Source organism: Podarcis melisellensis, assembly GCF_964234715.1.
Source record: "Podarcis melisellensis genome assembly, chromosome: 1".
Classification (NCBI taxonomy): domain Eukaryota; kingdom Metazoa; phylum Chordata; class Lepidosauria; order Squamata; family Lacertidae; genus Podarcis; species Podarcis melisellensis.
Window position 1 is genome coordinate 53,377,462 of NC_138528.1, and position 21,377 is coordinate 53,398,838.

At 42.2% G+C, this 21,377-nt stretch overlaps 1 protein-coding gene across 4 annotated transcripts in view; it reads left to right on the top strand.

The window, feature by feature from the left end:
• The window catches only part of LRRC4C (leucine rich repeat containing 4C), a 611,700-nt gene that overhangs the window by 230,014 nt on the left and 360,309 nt on the right, over window positions 1-21,377 (top strand). For 3 of the 4 annotated variants that reach the window (XM_081891622.1, XM_081891624.1, XM_081891619.1), the window contains exon 2: window positions 13,304-13,393. The exons of the other annotated variant lie outside the window; for it this stretch is intronic. The gene's annotated coding sequence lies outside the window, so the exon portion shown is untranslated. The remainder of the gene's footprint in view (window positions 1-13,303; window positions 13,394-21,377) is intronic. 4 annotated transcript variants of the gene reach the window in all.

Genomic DNA, 21,377 nt, shown 5'->3' on the forward strand with positions numbered 1-21,377 from the left:
AGACTACCAACATTACTCACAGTGTAGCTAGGTAGTTGCCTTGGTTCATCTGTCATCCTGGAGAGAATCAGGATTGAAATTGGGACTTTTTGTATGCAAAGCATGTACTTTGGGGAGAAATACATTTAAATATGGACAAACATCCAGGAGAAGGGTGTGTGGAGTGGAGGTTAAAAGGCAAATACTGTGGAAATGTGGCCAATTGAACTGCAGAATGGAAAGAAAGTGAAAGAAAATGAAATTGACAGATTCATCGATCCCTGGCAAGGGGGAGAGGGATCTGGGTCTTGTTCTGTTATAACATCCATATTTTTAAAATGCAGCAATTCAAGTTTTAGGGTAGAGGGTGTTTTTTTGCTCCGAGAATAAATGGGGTTCTAAAAACCAAACAGTTTTCCTCAAGCTAGAAAATATGCTCAGTTCTATTGAACCTAGCTTCAAGCCTGTTTGAATTGTCAAGCAGCAGTACTAGAAAATAACATTTCCCAGCACTCCTTTCATTTGGCATGTGCCAGTGCCAGAGCAGCAGCAAGAAAGAAAGAGAGAGAGAGAGAGAGAGAGAGAGAGAGAGAGAGAGAGAGAGAGAGAGAGAGAGCTGGGAAAGAATTTGGTATGTATCTGTGTGTTTGTGTGTGGATCAGCAGGAGGGTGGAAAGAAGGGTGAAGGGAAAGCTCACTTCTGCTATGGCTTGGACTTTAATTTGAGTTAGAGAAGAACTTTCAGAATTTTAATGCTTGCATTACAAACCTGCTTGGATTTGCAATTTCTGAATTAGGCTCAGCTAATGTTCAAATCCAGCGCTCCTCCTAGTGCATGTATACTATGTTTGGGACTCAAATGCATCTGATTCTTTGACAGATCCTCCTCCTCTTTCTTTCTCTATCATCATTTATCTTTCATTTTCAAACCAAGGTATTACAGGTTAAATATAGTGGATAGTTTTTTTGTTTTGTTTTGTTTCACCAACACCACTTCCCCTCTCAATCCCCAAATGTGTAATTGCATTTAAATATCAAGTACCTGCTTAGATAATATGCATTGTCTGTATTGTCTGGTAAGGACAGCATCTTTTACATTCCTGTTTGTTTGTTTTTGTACAGAAAGGAGTTAGATTTATGGGGTGGTAATTGCTGTCATAATGGAGTATTGCAGAGAGGAATGCCTGGAGAAGGCATTTGCATTTGTAATGCTGATCCAGCAAGAGGGTGTTTTGTTTTGCTTTTCAGTTCAAGGGCTCAGCCTGAAGGCAACACAGAACAGCTGAGGCTGGGTGGGTGGGGGGGAACAAACCAAACCAGAGGTTAGATAAGTTCAGAGTGAAGGCATGACACAAGAAAGATAACCTAAACGTCAGACAAAGGAATGTGTTAAGTAGATTGATCATGAACCATGAGTGAGCCATGAAATAGCCATACCTTTCTGCAAGAGTGACAATGAACTACATTCACAATGTTGAATTTTAATATTATTATGAGACATTATTTTAATAATGGAAGGAAGCAAATGGCCATCTTTTGTTCCAAACCCTTTGATTACCATACAATTGTGTTATTGCCTTTGACAGTAGTCTGACTGACAGACCCAAAGTTTGCAAGCATGATAAACGGGAGGAGTGTTTGGGGGCAGGGGTTTCAATTCTGTGTCAGAAAATCTTTCCTCTAGCTGTAAGTCAGGCTGTTGTTAAAAAACAGAGGGCCGGGGGGGGGGGGAATAACCCAAACTCCCCCATAGTGACCTGTCCAACAACGGTTCCCACCCAGCTAGAATTGTCTGTGTTAGACGTCTTAGGTCTAGAATCTGAGCTTTTGTAGTGCTGGTGCAGAGCTATTACCGTATTGGCCCGAATATAAGCAGCACCTTTAAAATTCAAGGGGGAGGGAGAGAGAATACCCGAATATAAGCCAACCCCTAATATTATGCAGGCACTCACACCTGTTCCGTTTTACAATATGTCTGTTTCAGCAGCGATAAGGTAAAAAAAAAGGCCACATTTTTGTAAGGTTGCAAATGTAAGCCACACTTTAAGCCATGGTCAGAACTTGGAACAAAGGTGTGGCTTATATTCAGGCCAATACTGTTGGAAAAATGCCCTGGGGGTGCCTGCAAGCCCCCCAATCTCTAAGCATCCTCCGGTAAGTGCAGCTCTGGAAAAGGCATCTCCCTTGTGTTCCAGTGCACTTCCTAGCAACATATACCAGCTGGTTTTAGCACACTAATCTTCTGGCATAACACAGCAATAAGATTGAGACATGGTAGAGCTAATCTACTATTTATTTACACACTATGTACAGACAAAAGCATAATGGTGTCCGTTCTCTCCAGCTCCAAGAGAACAAACAGAAAGAAATAAAAGCGAAAGTAAAGTGTAACAGTACCTGCAGCAGAAGAGATAAGACAGTCTCCCAGACAGGCATGTGATTTACAACAATCTCATCTGCAGCATCGGAGGAGTGAAATTGCTAACAAATACGGTATTACTGAGGCTTCGAAGAGTGGTAGAGCCAACAGCATATCCACATTCAAGCCACTCATGACAGCAGCCATGGAGGTAGGGGCAGGCAGACTGGGCCCAAGGATGGAGCCTGACACCAGCTGGAGCTCACTGTGAAAGAGGCTCAGCATCTGCCAGCCCTGTCCTACCTTCAGAACACTCCATTTTAAGACATCAGGAAATACCAGGCTCAATCCAGGGCATCTCCAGGATCGATGCCCTGGACTGGGAGATAACCCTGTCTAAAAGAGCTGTTGCCAATTAGTGTAGGCAATACTGTGCTAGATGAGTCAAAGGCACTGGTGGAGGAAGAGGAGTGGGGGGGGATCACACCGTCCCCGGCAGCGCGATCCCGGTGGGGTACCATCGTGGCTGCCCCTCCCCACCCCCACTGGGTGCCACGCCCCTGCAGGCAGCGTGCCACGCAACCAGGACATGTGCCATGCTCCCGGGATGCGCGCCAGCCCTGCCCCCACCTGCTCTCCGCCCCCCGATGCTGCAGCATGAAGCTCTGCCACTGGTCAAAGGCAACTTCCTCACTAAAATCCCACCCAGGAGAATCTGTCAAAATTTCCTCACCCCTTTGATAATGTTCACCACATTTTCATTCCTTATTATGTAATGGAGAATGGACCAAAAAAAATAATTGTTTGGTGGAAGGGGGAATCAACACAACATTGCTGAAAATGTCCTGCTTGTCTTCTACAAACAGCCCCCTCTTTTCCTCCCTGAATTTTCATTAAAATCTCATCTTTTTTCAAGGACTTTTGCCTGTAATTGCTTTGTCAATGTCTTACATTTGTGTAATAAAATATCCTGATTAAAATGCAAGCAAGCAAGCAAGGAAACAAACAAAACCCGCCACCCTGTTCTATAACTTGATGGACATCTGAAATGCTTTTTTAAAAAGATCATGGTGACATAGAAAGATGGGACGTTTCCCCATAGAACATCTTGTAATCTTGAAATGTTCCTCTATTCATGTTATCTTTCTAAATTAGATTATACATTATTTAGGCGAAAGCCCACATCTTTTTCTGAAGGCCTGTACTTTTTTCCACAATGCTTCTTCATTAACATCTTAGTTGCACTCTGCTTCTGGAAAGGGTGGCTGAGTAAATAATACTTACTGCTTGCATATTTAGTCTGGGACTTTGAAGTTATTTTTCACATTAAAAAGACATACAGGATGAAATCAACCAAGTTATTTAAAATGATGAATGTCTATTTGATCAAGAATGACTAATCATCCTTAATCACTCAATTATTAATGATTCGTGATTTTAGTCATTCCTAATCAAACCATTAATTATGTTTCATTTTCCCCCATTGTGTTGGGTGGTTGTGCGTGTTTTCTTTATTGTATGTAGCACATTTATTTATTTATTTATTTGATTGATTGATAGACAACTTGCTCATCCCAAGTGCTTACAGAACTATGTAAGATTTTGCATTGAGAACAAGGGGGGTGGGGCTGGATAGCCTTCCATTTGTTCTTCTTGAGCAGAGTATGTGGCCAGAGTATCCTTCCTTTCTTATACAACCACCTGCGTAGTCCTTGAAATATGAATTGAGGACTCTTCCCTAGGTCCCCCCACCTAATGAAGTGAGGTGCATGGTTTCTATGGGGAGGGCCTTTTTGGTGGTGGCACCCCATTTGTGGAATGCCCTCCCCAAAAGGCTCACTTGGAGCCTATTGGATGGCCTTGAAGTGCCAGGTAAATACTTTTGTTATTCCCTGAATCATAGTGGGTATATCTAAATGGTGTGTTAGAGTTTAGCAGGAATCCTTTCTCATTCTTTGTTGGTTTTATGTTGCGTTTAAATTGTTTTGCGTAAGCTTTAGATGCTTACGTTGGTTTGTTGCTGCTGTGATTTTTATGGCTGTTTTAATGCTTTTACCGTGCGAGATTTTGAGAATATTTATTAAAGTTTTCAATAATAATAATACAATAAAAAGAAAAAGAAAAAAGAAAAGAAAAATAACAAAAATACAAAAATGAAAATAATTAAAAGCACACAAAATTTCCATTAACTTATTTCCCAGACCTCCTCATACCTCCCTTTTTTGTATTCCAATTCAAATTGTTAGTTCAGCAAATCCTTATCAATAAATTTTAACCTAATTATAAACCTTATTTTCCATATTCTCTTAGGGCATTACAGCTGGGAACCACTTAGTTTCTATCCAACATCATTCTAACATTCATTAATTTTGCAATATTTCTGTAAATAATCTTTAAATTTCTTCCAATCTTCTTCCGCCGACTCTTCTCCCTGGTCTCGGATTCTGCCAGTCATTTCTGCCAATCCCATATAGTCCATCACCTTCATCTGCCATTCTTCCAGAGTGGGTAGATCCTGTGTCTTCCAGTACTTTGCAATAAGTATTCTTGCTGCTGTTGTAGCATACATAAAGAAAGTTCTATCCTTCTTTGGCACCAATTGGCCGACCATGCCCAGGAGAAAGGCCTCTGGTTTCTTCAGGAAGGTATATTTAAATACCTTTTTCATTTCATTATATATCATTTCCCAGAAAGCCTTAATCCTTGGGCACGTCCACCAAAGGTGAAAGAATCTACCTTCATTTTCTTTGCATTTCCAACATTTATTATTGGGCAAATGATAAATTTTTGCAAGCTTGACTGGGGTCATGTACCACCTGTAAATCATTTTCATAATATTCTCTCTTAAGGCATTACATGCCGTAAACTTCATACCTGTGGTCCATAACTGTTCCCAGTCAGCCACCATAATGTTATGTCCAACATCTTGTGCCCATTTGATCATAGCAGATTTCACCGTTTCATCCTGAGTGTTCCATTTCAGCAGCAAGTTATACATCTTTGACAAAATCTTAGTTTTAGGTTCTAACAACTCTGTTTCTAATTTTGATTTTTCCACCTGGAAGCTACCGTGCGAGATTTTGAACAACATTTGTGTGTGTGTGTGTGTGTGTGTAATGTTTGTGTAAACTGCCCAGAAAACTAAGCTGTATGGGGAGTATACAAATAGAATAACTAACTAACCCTGCAATCTTACGGCTCTGGAAGGCTGCCCCAGGGGCTGTAGGAAGCATCTGATCTCACTTGCTGAAGAAAACAGAGATCTGACCTCAGAAAAGTTGAAAAGCTTCAGAGAGGTTTATCTGCCCACATGAAAGCCTCCATGGCCCTTTGCCCTGCCCAAATTAGGCCTTTGCCTGTGGATGTTGGAGCCAAAATCAGGCATTCTGGAGGTGGATTAATCAGGAGGAGCCATAGCTCTCCTAGTTCCTTTCAAATGCCTCCAAACCAGGGAAGAAACTGTGCAAGCCTTGTATGGAATATGCTGAATTTCCTTTCCAGTGTTCCCAATGGCAGGGGAATAGTTGTGTCTGGGGGGGGGGGGTAACGACTTTAAAAAAAAAAAATGGAGGAGTGTGGTGGTGCCTATCTATCCCTTACTTCAGAACTTTGGCTATTACAGTTCAGTGTAGAATCACAGACATGTACAGTCAGAAGGGATCCCAAGGGCAACCTAGTCGAATCTCCTGCAATGCAGGAATCACAGCTAAATCACTACAGTTTTTGTGATGATGTGATTTTGTGACTTCCAACTGTGCTTCCATCTTCCGGACCATACCTTTTAGACTGCACCCCCAATGAATCTGTGACAAAGAAGGGGGGGGGAAATTAGATGGTTCAGGGAATCTCGTGCCATGTTCCAGGTCAGAATGATGTATACATGGATCAGGCATCCATATGTATATCTCTTGTTGGACTGTCCTGTGCAGGCATAAAAGACTGGTGCCAGAGGATCTTCCCACTTCCTACAGCTACAGAGCTGTTTGTGCCATTTCATTTGATTACACAGTAGTCCCAATTAGATGTTCAGGGTGTTGACATCAATGATAAATATATCCTGCCCCCTTTCCTTCCTTCAGTCATGGTGTCCTGCTTTACATATAACATTCATACCTTTCAGTCCTATATTTAGCATTCATACCATATCCAAAAGAGGGACGCGGGCAGCGTTGTGGGTTGAACCACAGAGCCTAGGGCTTGCCGATCAAAAGGTCGGCGGTTTGAATCCCTGCGACGGGGTGAGCTCCCGTTGCTCGGTCCCTGCTCCTGCCAACCTAGCAGTTCGAAAGCACAGAGTGCAAGTAGATAAATAGGTATCGCTCCAGCGGGAAGGTAAATAGCGTTTCTGTGTGCTGGTCTGGTTCTCCAGAAGTGGCTTAGTCATGCTGGCCACATGACTTGGAAGCTGTACGCCGGCTCCCTTGGCCAATAAAGCGAGATGAGCGCCACAACCCCAGAGTCGTCTGGACCTAATGGTCAGATATTTCTAATTGATAATGTTAATGTTTGTTTTATTTTCTGGAAACTGCTTCAAGGTTTTGTTTACAATCAAGTGGTTTACAAATGTTGTTAAATAAATGAATTAAAACACCTTCCTTTCCCCTTTAATTTTTAGCATTTTATCACAATGGGGTGCGATTATGGATGTAAAAATACAGCCAATACATTTGTTATAACACTTTTCTTCATATTATAGCTGGCAGGTAGTTCAAATAAAGGTTTCTACCGATGCAAAAATTTAATACATTAAATTAGATCAAAAGTATGTTTGCTTGACTAAGACAAGGTATGTTGAATACATCCAGTGAGATAAAGAAAGATGCAAGAGATGAGAATTTCATCAAAACAAATTTGCCTGATTAAAATGAGTATTTGCTTAAGCTTTGTGGTACTCCTAAGGCAGCAGTTTTGCCTGCCTTATACTTGGAAGTACAGCAAGCTAAATCCATGCCATTATTCCTAGTAGCACTTTTTGCATCTAAGGTGTCAAGCCAGGCAAATTGTCCTTCAGCTGCGATGCTTTCTAGAGCGGGGATTTAGTAACAGAAATCCTGGCTGTCTGGAGCTTCATGCTGGGTTGCTCCCATGTTTAAAAGAAGGTTGAAAATATTTGTATAACAAACAACGGAGACATAGGCTGTGTGAACAATCAATCATGCATATGTCAAAGCCACTGGCAGGGTCTTCTGAAAACAATCTGTACTTTTTTATTGAAGGGTTTAAGAAAGATTACACAGCAACCAACACACCATCAAAGCTTCAAGAACAAATCAATGTATGGCTTACCTCCCAAGGTCTGTCCCCAGGTTTTATTGTAACTGACAATGGAAGTGATGCCGTAAAATACCATGCATTGTTGCTTCCTTGCTGTTCCCACATGACGTTCTTTATCCTTGACATGCTGCATCACTCAAATCAATGGAGGGTGACATTGAGGCCCCTCAGATCGCTCCTTCCACTAGTCTAAGCTCCCTCACCCACCCACCCATTGCTGTCACAGAGCTTGCACCCATTAATCTTTTTTGTGACTTAATTTTAAAACAGCGATTTGCTTTATTTTCTCAAGGATATCAAAAGCGGTGTAGCCTCATTTATCTGATTCACACAAGGAACATCCATAGCATTAGAGGTTATGCAAGTATGAAGGCTATTTGCATACAGCTCGTCCTTCCCTTCTCCAGCCACTAAAACAGCTAGAGACTGAGAGCAGCCTATCTTACATATTCCAATGTAACTTTGAAGGCATGTATAAAACTCCTGGGACTTTCTCCCCTTACAGGCTTAAGGAAGCCTGGGCCTTATCCCTCAACAAGTACCAACTGGAAGGAGGAAATTAAATGTACTGGGCTAGATTTGAGACATAGTTTTGTCTCTTGACATAAACAATGACTAAGTTAAATTATTTCCGGAGGACTAAAGCACAACTTACTTAGGCTAGAATTCTAGCCCCCTTGATGGCTGGGCATGGGTTAGTATGCTGCTCAATCCCGCATCTAGGAGACCAACTAAGTTTGTTCTTGGTATGAGTTTTCGTGTGCATGCACTTCTTCTGAAGCTCATACCAAGAACAAACTTACTTGGTCTCCAAGGTGCTACTGGACAATTTTTTAATATTTATATATATATATTTCTACTGCAACAGACCAACATGGCTACCTACCTGAATCTAGTCCCCTGTCTGTTGGCAGAGAAAAGCACTGCTGGTGTGCTGTGATGGGTTGAAGGGGTGGGGGTCTCCAGTATAGCCTAAGGTTACCAAACGTCCCTGCTGTCTCCTAGCAGCTGCAGCCAATAGGGGGATTCAGATATGACAGGAGCACTGCTGCTCTGCTATTCTCCAGCTAGGATTGCTGTGCCCATCTGTATTCAATATTTTACTTTCTGCTATGTTATGGGTTGTTATGTACAATGAGACAATGAGCTGGTAATATGACTTGCTATGAACTCAAATAAAAAGGGCATAGTAAAGCTTTAATTATCTCAGCATAGGAGACAGCAAAAGATATTCATCACTTGGAAATCTCATTTTTTATATCTGCCTACCTCCCCCTCTCATTTGCTGCAGGAAGCTCGAGATGGGCAAACACTGGAGCTTTATCATGTTGTCTTCACATGACTAAATTGGGTCTATTGGTTCAAGTCCACTATTAGATAGCTAAACAGACAGACACAAATAGAATTTAGTTTCAGTTGCTAAAGGTGTTACTTAAAATGCTTTATTCAAAAAGCATTACCAAGGCAAATGCAGGTTCTAATATTTAAACCCAGTCCCCAGTTTTGATTATTTAATTTCTCTTCTTTTCACTTGATTTGTGATCTTTGGCTTGTGTCTGAGAACAAAAAAAGAAAAAGAAAGAAATACAGCCTTGTTAGTCTAAGCAAAGCTTTTACAAGTTCCCTATTTGCCAAAAAAAGAATTGCAGAATCATGTTTTCAGTGACAGCTCAAATCAAAGCCCACAAAGTATATTTCCCAAGATGCACCTGATTCTGCTGTTCTGATGTATTTCAATCACTTATCTCTGGAGAACTGTCTTTTTTCCTCTTGACAAATTAGGTAACTTGACAAAATTGATTTAAGATCTCTGCTGAGTACTTCCCATGAGACATTCCTGTTAAATTTAGGAGACTCTTGGCTGATCCAGGCCCAGGAATTGTCCGTAAGTGAGCTGGTTTGTTTTGAAGTGTGCATACTGAGACTCTCCCTCACACAGGAATTTGTGCTTTTTAAAATACTGAAGAAAAATAGATACTGAAGAAGGAGAATGCTCAGTATTTTGCTGATAGATGAATGGCATAGTCTGTGTGGCATTTTTAGCCCCCAATGCTAGGTGGAGGATATTGTGGAGGATACAAAATGTTGTCCAGACTTCCAACACTTTGTGTGTGTGTGTGTGTGTGTGTGTGTGTGTGTGAATCTCTTAAGAAAGAATTCCCAAATCTGAGAAATTGTTGAAAAAAGTTTGTATCCTGCATCTGTTTGCTCACATGGCCCTCCAAATGTCTTAACCTACAAATAGTATGGAGTATTTTGAGAGGCTGCACACACCTCTAGGTCAAATTGATATATTTTATAGTGGCTAAATTTCACTGATTTAAGAGAACGTTTCTGTTTATTGTTGCTGTTGTTGTTACATCAGTGTGCAGGGTACTTTGCAGAGTAAAGAAGGCTGGATCCCTGCCCCTAAAGGCCAACAATCTAAAATCTTACACAAAGGAAAAGTGGAAGTGGAGACAGGTGTAAACAGCTTTGAGGAAAAGGGCAGCTTTGAGGGGATTTGAAGTAAAAGAAGTGGCATCACACATTGTGGAAGATACTACAGCGGGGGGGGGGGGACGTATATCTTGCAGTATAATGTTGTTGTTGTTGTTGATAACATATTTACCTCGCTTTTGGTTGGAATCCAGGACCCAAGTTTGGCGCAAGTAATCTTTGGTGAGAGAACCCCAGCAAAGATATAACATTAACAAAATACATGGTGAACCATTTCCCCTCTGACTTATTTGGAAGGCATTTGGTTTGAATTGATGTGGAAAAGCTGAAGGTTCAATCTTATATAGTTCAGTTTAGCATGGTGAGCTAGTATGCTAAAGTGCTAGTGAATCTCTCTGTCTGCTTGTATTTTCACAAGGTTTACTTCTAAGACCAGAATAACTGTATTATAGTAGAGTAGATCATGGTGTACCGACATCTCTTAAATAATAATAATAATATCTTTATTGTCATTGCCCCCTCTCGGGGACAACGAAATTACTTCGTTGTGTAGTAATTTCGAAACGACAAAATTCAAAATTACGAAATTTCGAAACAACGAAATTAAAGTTTATGTAGCTAGTGTGTGTGCTTGTCTTGTGTCATGTGACAATAAACACTTTAGACTCTAAACTGAACTGAATGGGTAAGGAGTTTTCTTAACCAGGAACTCTGGAGAAAGCTGACTATTGGAAAGCAGGAAAACTCTGGTGTTCTGCTGAAAACTCTGCTGGAGCTGTGCATGCTCTTCTGATCACACTGGCTGAAATGTGGAGTAATACCAACAACAGAGGATGGGCCCAAGTCTCAGGTTATGGGCCAACTGACGTCTACAACTCAAAACAAGGTGGTCCCTAGGCTTCATTTTTCACATCTGAGGCAAGGCTTAACCACATCCTTTAGAAAATATGCTTGGGAGCCACAGTGTAGCTTAGTCTTCCGGATGAGATGTAAAACCAGACTAATTGTGGTAGTTACAAACCTCATTAGTCATTATGTTCTTCATGAAACAGCAGAGGGCTTTGCCATTGTGTTCTGACCAAATGTCAACATTAGCACTTGTGTTCCGACTCCATAAATAACTGCTTAATGTTTAATTTGAAAAAGTGTTCTTTGCTTCACTGCTTAGACCATAGAGCAAGGTTGATAGATGAAGTTAAACTTCATCTATCTAAAAATGGCTGTACTTCAAGCTTGGATGACATTCTTAATGTAGATGAAGCAGGGATGGGCAGGGGACAATGGGAATTTCAACTGACCAACAGACCTTGCCTAGAATAAGTTTGGCTGCTATTTTGCCCAAGATTATTCCATTTCAGCTTCTCATTAAAGCCTGGGTCCCATTTGGCCAGTCTCCTTTTCTTTTACAAGCTTCCTAGCCTCACAGGACAAAGCCCCAGTTATGGTTTCTTGGTTTCTGAAATACTGATTTCTGTGAAGGGTGCCTTCCTCACTATTGGCTCTCTGAGCCATTACCAGCCCCTCAATCATCAATATATCTGTCACTTTGCACAATGGCTGCTCCACATTACATGCAACTAGCTGTTCCTTCTGTCAATTTAGAATGAGGAGAGATTGGCTGGGTTCTCATAGTGGCCACATTCACACCATACATTCACCGCAACTCAGAGTTCCTTATGAAGAGGAATTGATAGTTAAACAGTGCTGAGAATTGTAGCTCTGTGAGAAAAATGTTGGTCTCCCAACAACTCTCAACATCCTTATTCTCATTGAAATTACAGTGGTACCTCAGTTTTCAGATGTTTCCATTGCCAAGTGTTTCGGTTTTTGAACATTCTTTGGAGGTTGAATGGCTTCCACTGCATGTATCTGTTGTTTTTCACAATTTTCTCTATTGAATTGGCAGGCCACCCTCTGCTCATTGGTTTTCTAACGTTTCGGAAGTCGAATGCTCTTCCGGAATGGATTATGTTCGAAAACCGAGGTAGTTACTAACTTGTCCCATTGATTTCATTGGTGAGACTAAAGCTCCATACTTTATCTGCTTAGAGTAGACACAACCTACAAATTTACTAAGTCTGAAGTGAGTTCAGTGGGATCATTATTACTATTATTATCATATGCACATACTACTTAATGCAAAAATATGTAAACATTAAAATATGAACAACATACTTAAAACTAAAACAAAATACGAAAACATTTATAAACATCTATAAATAAAACATGTGATAAACAAGCCAGTTAAAATAGCACAAGAATTAAATCAGGACACGTAGGCCAAAAGATCAAGGGAATGCTATCAGAATGCCAGTACGGGTGGGGCCTCACTTATTTCAGCAGGGAGTCTAAGAATGACAAAGTATGAATCCAACCCATTATTCCTTGCTGCCTGCAAAAATGCAGGAGATTATGCCTTCACAAATACACAGATATAGAATGTCATATGCACTGCTCCATGAAAAGCAGGAAAATAGCAAGGCTGTATCATATCAGCTCCTCTCACTTCATGAAGATATACATGTTGACACCAGTATCTTTTCAAGTACTCAAGTCTTTGTGCAAAAAGAGGGACTTTATTCAATTACCTATCATACTACCTTTCTGTTCATAGTTATTCTTATTAGTATTCTTGATGAGCTTTGAATGACTGAAGCAATTAAAATATATTAATATATCCCACTTTCTTAGGGAAATGATCGGATTTTAGTACTGGTCTTTTTTTTAAAAAAAGTATTAAATAACCTGAAATTTTTCACTGATGACACTAGACGATTTCCTTTATTTTCTTTATGAAAGCACTTAGTCATTCACAGTATGACTTGAGTCAACAGAAGGATTTTGGTCTGTGCCCTAAGAGGGAAGGCAATTTTTGCCCATTTCCCTCTGCAACCCCCATGCCATCTTTCACCCGTTCCCCAGCTCTCAGGTGCTCATGCTGGGTGGGGCCACTGGGAGTGCAGTGGGGAGAGTATTTGGCAAAAGTTCTCTCTTCTCTTTTCCCATTTGTGGACACATCCATTGGATCAAAAGCCCTTCCGTGAATATTAGGGCACCAGTTGAAGCCCACTCATTATTTGTAACTTTGGTATCTTAAGAATTCTATTTTTGTTTGTTTGCTTGCTTGCTCTTTAGTTCTTGGGGTGCCATCTGATAAACATTCAGGCCCCACAGAAATTAGTGAAGCATGCAAAGATCTTTTATAAGACAATTTAAGTCTATTTAACTTTTGGTTTTTCTTCTTCTCTTCAGAAATGAATTTCTCTCATACAAAAGATCATGATGGCTTAAAGATATGGAGGCCAAAGAAGATGTCATTTGACTGGATATGCTGAATATTGTGTGAGTGTACTGCTTAATTGCTTCATAGTGGAACTTCTGCTGTCAATGTTGGTTAGCAAATGCATTTTGGTTTTCATCAGAAAGATACCCTACTGTGCATTCCTAGTTGATGTCAGCTGTCAAATTAACATGAGACCAAGCCATATATAGCAAGGCTAGGACCACATGCTCATTTTCCCCCAACTGTGATTTGCGAAAGTACTTCCTAGAAGTCAGGCTGCTCTTCAAACTCATGAGTTCCAATGGCCGTTCACTGGTAAATGAGAAGTTTAACCTTTTTCTTCTATGCCTAGCATCTTGTGGTGTCAAATCTCCAAATTGCTTTTTGAAATCAGTGGAGAGTAAAGAGATGTTTTGGAATTCCGGAGGCTTCTGAAAAGGTGTGGGGAAGATTTTCCATAGACTTTTGTACATCTCCACCCATATATTTCCATTGTGCTTTATTCTGTAGCTTCGTAAGATAGGTGTTTTGTGCTGGGCTAGGTCACTGCAGTGCTTTGAGAGAGCACTTAACAACAGAAAGCCACAAATCTCCTTTAGTACATAATTAAAATGTCCACCTTCAGAGAAGATAAATAACTGACATTTCCAAAGAAAGACTTTTGTACTTCCATAAGAAGGGTGTTTATTATTTCTCAAATCTCCGAGTATACCAGCTAAACTGTTTTGTACTTCTTGAAATGTTGGTTTTTAATACAATCTAACATTGTAATTTTATGTATATAGTGTAGCTTGCTTCTTTGAGAGGACTTTGTCTAGAAATGTGGTCTATAAATATATAAAGAAAAGAAAAATGAAATGAAATGAAATGAAATGCAGGCAACCAGAGAAATTATGGAGGCAGAATGTCTGGATGCTTGTATTACTTTGTTTTTTCTCTCTGGGGGTTTTCCCCTCCGGAATTAGTTTGGATATAAACTGAGAATGCCACTCCGCTGAGCCTTGAATGTGCCATCTGCTTTGGGAAGTAGGAGAGACTTCTGGGTGGCTTTAGTTGGCCTGTGTCATGTATCATAGGACAGCCAATGATGGGTAGTGTCGTGTGCCTTTTAATCCCTGCTCTCTTAATCCCTGGCACAGCCCCCCTTCCACCCTTCCCTTTGCACAGTGGGCTTCATTGCTCCCTGCCTTTTGGGGAGCCAAGGGGTAAGTTTTTGTTGGTTTTGAGATTGGTTTTCCCTGTTCTCCTTTTTCACCTACTTCATACTATATGATTGACTAGGATGTGGTATTCCTTGCTGCCTAGGCTTTCTGTGGTCTCTCCTTTTGTCACAGCTGGCAGGTTGGGCCAAACAGAGTAGGGTCTAGAGCTACTTTAGATGAGCACTTGAAGGCATCATCTGGGTGAAGAGCTGCCTTGCAACACTGAATCTTAATGCTGCCTGGCTTAGTGTGGTTAAGGAGAGTAACCTCACTTGAATCCCAGATGCTTCTTCCCGGTGAACACTGTCCAGTGGGGAACAGCCAAGGATTCAATCTGCTTGCTTTTAAAGCTGGCTAACAATAAAGGCTACACATCAGCCACTTTATGAATCTGTGGACTGGAGCCTGGGTTTGATGGCCTGGGAATCAGATTCAGAGGCTGAACCTGAGGAATCCCAGCCTGCACAGGAGTCCCCGCCTCCAGAACCGGCTGAGCCGGGGCTGGGGCTTGAACCTGAAGGGCCCTCACCTGTGCAGGATCCTCAGGAGCAGACACCAGCTGAATCTTCTCTGGCTCTGGAGATGATCGAGGACCCATTGCTTGCAGGTGCTCCACTCTCAGCCCCGTCAGGGGAAGGTGAGGTTGCCTCTGGGTTGAGTAACCCTCCAGCCTCTCCTGAGCTGCAGAGGCTGAGGGCAGAGAGGCGGAGGGAACTAAGTTCTCGCAGGAGGAGTGCTCGCCTCCAGGCCAGGAGAGGCGAGTCACCTGTGGACCGGGGCCGCTCTATGCCTCAGAGGAGATAAAAGCCAGCCAGCCCAATCCCAGGTTGCGGGAGCAACATTGTTGGTAACCTGTTCCTGACGACACCCTGTCCTGCTCTTCTACCAGAGTTCCTGACCTCACCCGACTCCTTGCCTTGGACCCCGACTCAACCTTGAACAGCCCCCATACCACGCCCCCAACCTCGGACTGGATTCGGACCACGCCACACAGTAACCCACCGGGACCAGCACACCGGCGGTGTTGTCCATCTGAGAAAGTAAAGTCTGGGGCACCTAGAGTTAGTCAACCTCACAGGGGGATAATTAGTTTTAATTCATGCTCCTTGCAGATTCATGCTTACTTATTAGTAAATCTGTGGTTTTATACCCCCCAAACAGTTCTCAGTATCTTATTCATTGGCATGTGGCAAAGATCTAGGATTCTCACATGTTTCAGTGTGATGTCTGCCTTTGTTGCAGGCACCTTAGGGTTCTGTGGTTTTGGTTTTGGTTTAAAAAAATCTCCTAACCTCAAAGCATTAGTCTCTATCACAGAACTGTTTCTCAGTAGACATCCATACATCTAGGAAAACTCAAGCCTTTTACTTTTTAAAGGGCATCGCAGACCAAGATTGATGATAATTAATAAAGCTTAGCAAAGAAAATTATAAAGGCCCCAGATAATCAGTGGAGTGACCTGGTGTCTGATCAGTTCTTCTCCCCAGAAATAGCATCATGGTGACCTTTATGCTGCAGGGATGCCACATATTAAACTACAGAGCCAAAGACAGGTTTAATCAAAGTGTACATCTCTTTTAGCACTGAGAACGTACTAAGTAATATTAATGATGTGCACAGAGGTATTGCACTAATACACAAGAGAAGGACAAGAGGCTTTTTGCTCTAGCTTCTACTCTAGCAACATCCCAAGTGATGCTGTCCTGACGTTGCAAAAGCATGTTTAACATTGCAGATCCTGTTTGCCAAAAAGTTGGATGGGTTTGCTGAGAGCCAAAACCTGTTTCATACTGAGAGTTCTCAGATATTCTGCTCTGGGATGAATGAATACTACAATTTTGGTGTCTCACTTACCATGTCTGGATTTTGAATGAATGCCTAATTCTGTCATTTTGATGTCCTTTGAGGACATTTATTGAGGACATTGAGGATATTTATCTATGTATTCCCAAGCAAGCTAGAAAATGTGCTGCAGAGCCCTGTGCACATTGTTGCTTATCATTATTTGTTCCCTGCAACTTTTAAAGGGTAGTTGTGTTAGTTGGTTGCAGTAAAAATAACTAAGAGTCATCTGGTGCCTTAAAGACTAATAAATTTATTGTGGCATGAACTAGAGCCTACTTCATTGTATGTCTTGAATTGTATAGTCATTTGGCACCACTATTTCAAATTCCTTCTTTAAAACTATGTATTGTCTAAGCAACACTATATTACAGTTGGGAATGGGAACCTATATTCCTAAACCATGATGAATCATTGTGTGCACCATGATGTAGTTGACTCTGGGGCAACTGAAATGTCCTTAGTATGGTGCACAAGAAATTGACCTAGGATATCCTAGTTTTTGCGTCCCATGTTCTCACCCATATTCCTTTCCATTCCTATACAAGGTTTCGTATTGCTGCTGCAGCACACAGAAGGTGTTGGTTCTTGTTTGTAGAGTAACATCAACCCATTTGACTGCATTAGTGGGGTTTTCTGAATCTGCCTGTGTCATCAGGAGAGTGACACAGGCGGTGGTGATGTGATGGCATAGCAGACCTTGTGTCTCTTTCTATATGCCTGTTTGCAGATGCAGTGACAAGCAGGATTGAATTAGCTATTCAGTCTCCGTATCAATAGCTAAATGCCCTTGCTGCATGTGGCTGGCTGGATGCCACATACCTCACAAAGTGCCCAAAAGAGAAAGTTTGCCCACACCTGCTTTCCTAATAAGGCCTTAAGGGAATGAAGTACCAAAATGCATTTATACATATTTCACATAGAATGAAATGCATAATGTCCACACACTTGAAATGAGAGACCTGTCTGGGATTTTGTCATATGTGATACAAATTCTGCCTGATACCATGTAAAGATCATATTGATTACCAATACAAAGAGATAGCCTTTCATTTACAGGATATACAAGGCTCAGCAACTTTTTTTTCTATATCCATAGGCATATTTTGATTTGTGAACAAGTGGTGTGGGTGCTATCTGACACAGCTCTTCCCAGATCAGTAGCCACAGCCCCCTGAAAGACATTAAGTACACACAGACACTGCTTTCCCAAGGGATATGCATAAAAGTTGTATCCCATAAAATTAATCTGAGCCTTGAAAAGTATATAGAGCTGAAAGGAGAAGTGGGAAATGGTGTCACTCTTCCAACTTCCTTCTTCAATTCTATCTACTTTTCAAGAGGTGAAAAGGTAACCATCTCACCACATCATGACCAAAAGGGCAGCTAGCGTGAGCTCAGAGTTTTTGCGAGTAATGATGGAAGACCTCATGGGTATCATTGTGCCCATGGGCACTGCATTGGCAACCCATGCCATAATAGATCATAACCAGATCTGCAGAAGGGAATGGATTTTCCCCTTTCCATGATGGGCACAAATGTGAATGGCATGTCATCGTTGATTTTGCTATTTTACATTGTTTCCATTGATTTATTTTACTTTTATTGTATTTTTCTTTTGTATTAACATGCTGTTCAATACCCTGCAAGCTTTTGGCCAAAGAGCAGTATATAAATATACTTCAACAACCTATTGAAGATTTAAATATAAATCTTCAACATTCAACATACTTCAATGAGCTCAAAATTCAATGTATTTCAGTTAGCTCAAGAGTGCCTATATTTATAAAGTGCTGGCTTTGTATGTCCCTTATTTTACACATCACCGGTCCATAGTACATTTGGTATGGCAGTCTAATTGATATCTAATTGATATCAAGTCTAATTGCATCTGGGATTTATAAAGTCATTAATTACGCTGATGTTGGGAAGAGACATGATCCAGAAAACATATTATATGTTACTTTTTTGTCTTCAAAATCATGTGCACCATATGAGAAACAGTCACTCTGAGCCTGCACGTTCGTCTTGTAAGAGCAATTTTCTAATTAAAATAAGGTTACCAGATTTTTTTCAAAGAATCCGGGGACACTTTTTTTTCTTGAAAAGAGAAAAAATGTTATTTTTTTAAAAAAAAGTTGTTTATTTTTACAAAAATTAAGAAGTAATATCTTCTCTTTTGTGGTCTCCTCTGTCGCACAGCCTTCCTCTGGGCCCCGACTTGCTCTCTTGGAGTGCTAGCCACCGTGGAGTAGGCTCAGGTCGGGCCTGGGCTTGACCACGTGTCCTTGCCCTCCCGGTGCTTTCCTACCTCTCCTCCTCAGTGGCACGGCAAGGTTGGGGCTCCTCTCTTTTTTCTCCTTCCTCTTTCTCTCTCTTCCTTCTCCTTTTCTCCTCCTTCTTCCTGCTTTGGCCCCGGAGCACCGCTGGGCAGTCGGCTGGCTGGCCGAGTGCTCTCACTCCCGGCTCAATTTGGGTTGGGGGGGAATGGTTCCCCCAGTTGATGTGGCGGGCATCCCCAGTGCTCCCTTGGCAGTGGTAGCAGCAGCAGAAGTCTCAGCAGCCCGGAGCCAGCCTGGTAGCATAGTTGGCTCTGGCTGGCTTCAGGAGCTGCTCACTCCGCCATTTTGACTTGCCAGAAGTCCCCATATGATGTGTCTTGTGCCGATGAACCAATCACGCAACATTCATTCCCTACTAATAAATCTACAACACATAAAATATAAATCCAGGGACATTAAATGAAATCCAGGGACATTCCAGGGATGCATTTTGTCCGGGGGACAAATTTGTAAATCTGGGGACTGTCCCCGGGAAACCGGGATGTCTGGTAAAAATAAATTAAAAGGCAGCAAATGCTGCACTTGAACATTGTGAACTATTATTTACCATTTTGTATAAATGGGCAAAAACATAGCATAGAAATGTGCAACAATATGTTATAGCAACATGCACAAAAGCTTTGTTTACTGAAACTCCAACTTGCATGCAAAAACACCTTTTAGCAGTGGTAATAGAAATTACATTTCAATCAATATGCTCTTTGCTATTAATCTGTTTTTTTTTCTTTCATCTGAAGAGACCATAATAATACATTCAGCAAATCATACTGTTTAAAAAAGTAATTTGAAATAAAAGTGATTTTGAATCCTTGAATTCCAAGCACATATTTTTGGCAGGAGTAATTATATGTTCTCTTGCTACTAATGTATGGATTTATGCTTGCCTCCTGGATTCATAAGTGCTGGGGGGGGGGTGTCTTTTCTAACAAATAAAAGTATTTTTCTCCCCTGGAGAAAGGCATGATCCAGATCTGCTTTCTTCATTTGTAAGTGTGTACAGAATTTCAGCCATCTACACTTGACTAGCACTGAAATGTTTGACTGAAGTTAAAAGTAGCTTTAATTGATTTATCTGAGGAATCACTTAAACATTTCAGCCCTCATAAAGCCACAGGGGGGCTGTGGCTCCGGGTGCAGATTTCTGAGATGGCGCAAAACAGGCAACCTCACGCAAGTGCCCCCCCCCCCCCGTGGCGCAGCCCCGCACTCCTCTCCTAACATTGCAGGAAGCAACACTCGTGGAGAGGAGCATGAGGGCAGGCCGGGCTGTGCTGGGGTGATAGCATTGGGATGCCTGTTTCACACCCAAGTGCTGCGTCAGCTGGGTGGACAAGTAGAACTTGTACATGGAATTTAAAAATAGACAGTAAGTGCCTTTACTAGTGGGGCGAGCATTCCTTAAAAAAAACAACTGCCATTCTTAGATCCTGGAATTTTTCGGATCCTGGTGCCTTTGAGCGTGGGGCACCACAGGCAGCATGTGGTTGTTGCATCGTTCTTGCACCATCACCGCCCTTCTCGGATCCCAGCCTTGCAAGGCTGCTGGGGGTTGCTGGTGTGGGAACACAATAGGCCTTTCATTGCCTTGCCACTGCCTTCAGGGGCCCATCAGAAGCACCCACCTCCTGGGCGCCTAGGCTGCATGGGAGCTTTGGCAGCCACTGAGGTGCTGCTTGACAGGCTCTTGGTTCGACTTCCACTGGAGCTTCTGGATGCTGCCCCCAGGTGCCCCCAGCGCTCCTTGTTGCCAGCCAGCTGCAGGTTCCTCATAGTGGGAACCTGCTGAGGAGTGAGCCTCTCAGCTCGAGCCCAGACGCCTTCCCTCACGGGGCAGCTGCTGCTGCTGCCCTGGCCAGCTGGGCTCTGCCAAAGACAACGAGGGCAGAGCAGCAGCCGGATCTGGATCAGAGCATTATCTAAAGTCCCCAGCGCTTAATTACTTGAGTGATATCCTGAGTGATTTCTTGAGTGATATCCTGAGTACCACTTAGGTGGGTCATTAGGTGTGGATTAGTTGCTAAAGTCTTTGTGTCTTGACCTCTTGAACTTTGTGAAGAGTTTTTCTGAGAAGATGGCTGTACTGCACTTAGTTGTGCTCTGGCTTGGCTTCGTGTATAGGGGCGAGCTGTGGTTTTGTGGCTTGTGTCAGCCAGATCTGTGTAGGGATTGCAGGGGGGTGCAGCATCCGGAGGTGCCTCCATGGTTTGGCTACTGGATGGTGTCTGTAATTTATCTGTGGAGAGGGTCTGGGTTTGGGTCTGGTGTGGTTGATTGGTGATGGCGTTCTGTGTGCCTCTGGATCTGGTGTCAGTTTTTGTGGGGAGGGCTAATTTCCAGATGTCTGGCAAGCGGGATGTGTCGTCACGCTTGTTCATGTTGTGAGGGTGTTTCCTTGTCCAAGAAATCACTCAGGATATCCCTCAAGTAATTAAGGAACAAAAGAAGAAAAGGCACACTAGCCTGGGAACTTCCTCTCTGCCCAGAACATTGGAGGCTATACACCACACCCCCTCAACAGTATTTATAGGAACTCAAACACTGAGATCCTGCTCTGTTCCAGTAACAAGAAGCCGAAAGCACCAGCCTGAAGATGACGAGTGAGACCTCATCGAAACGTCGCCTAGACACCCCAACTTTTACACGGGAAGACACCCGAG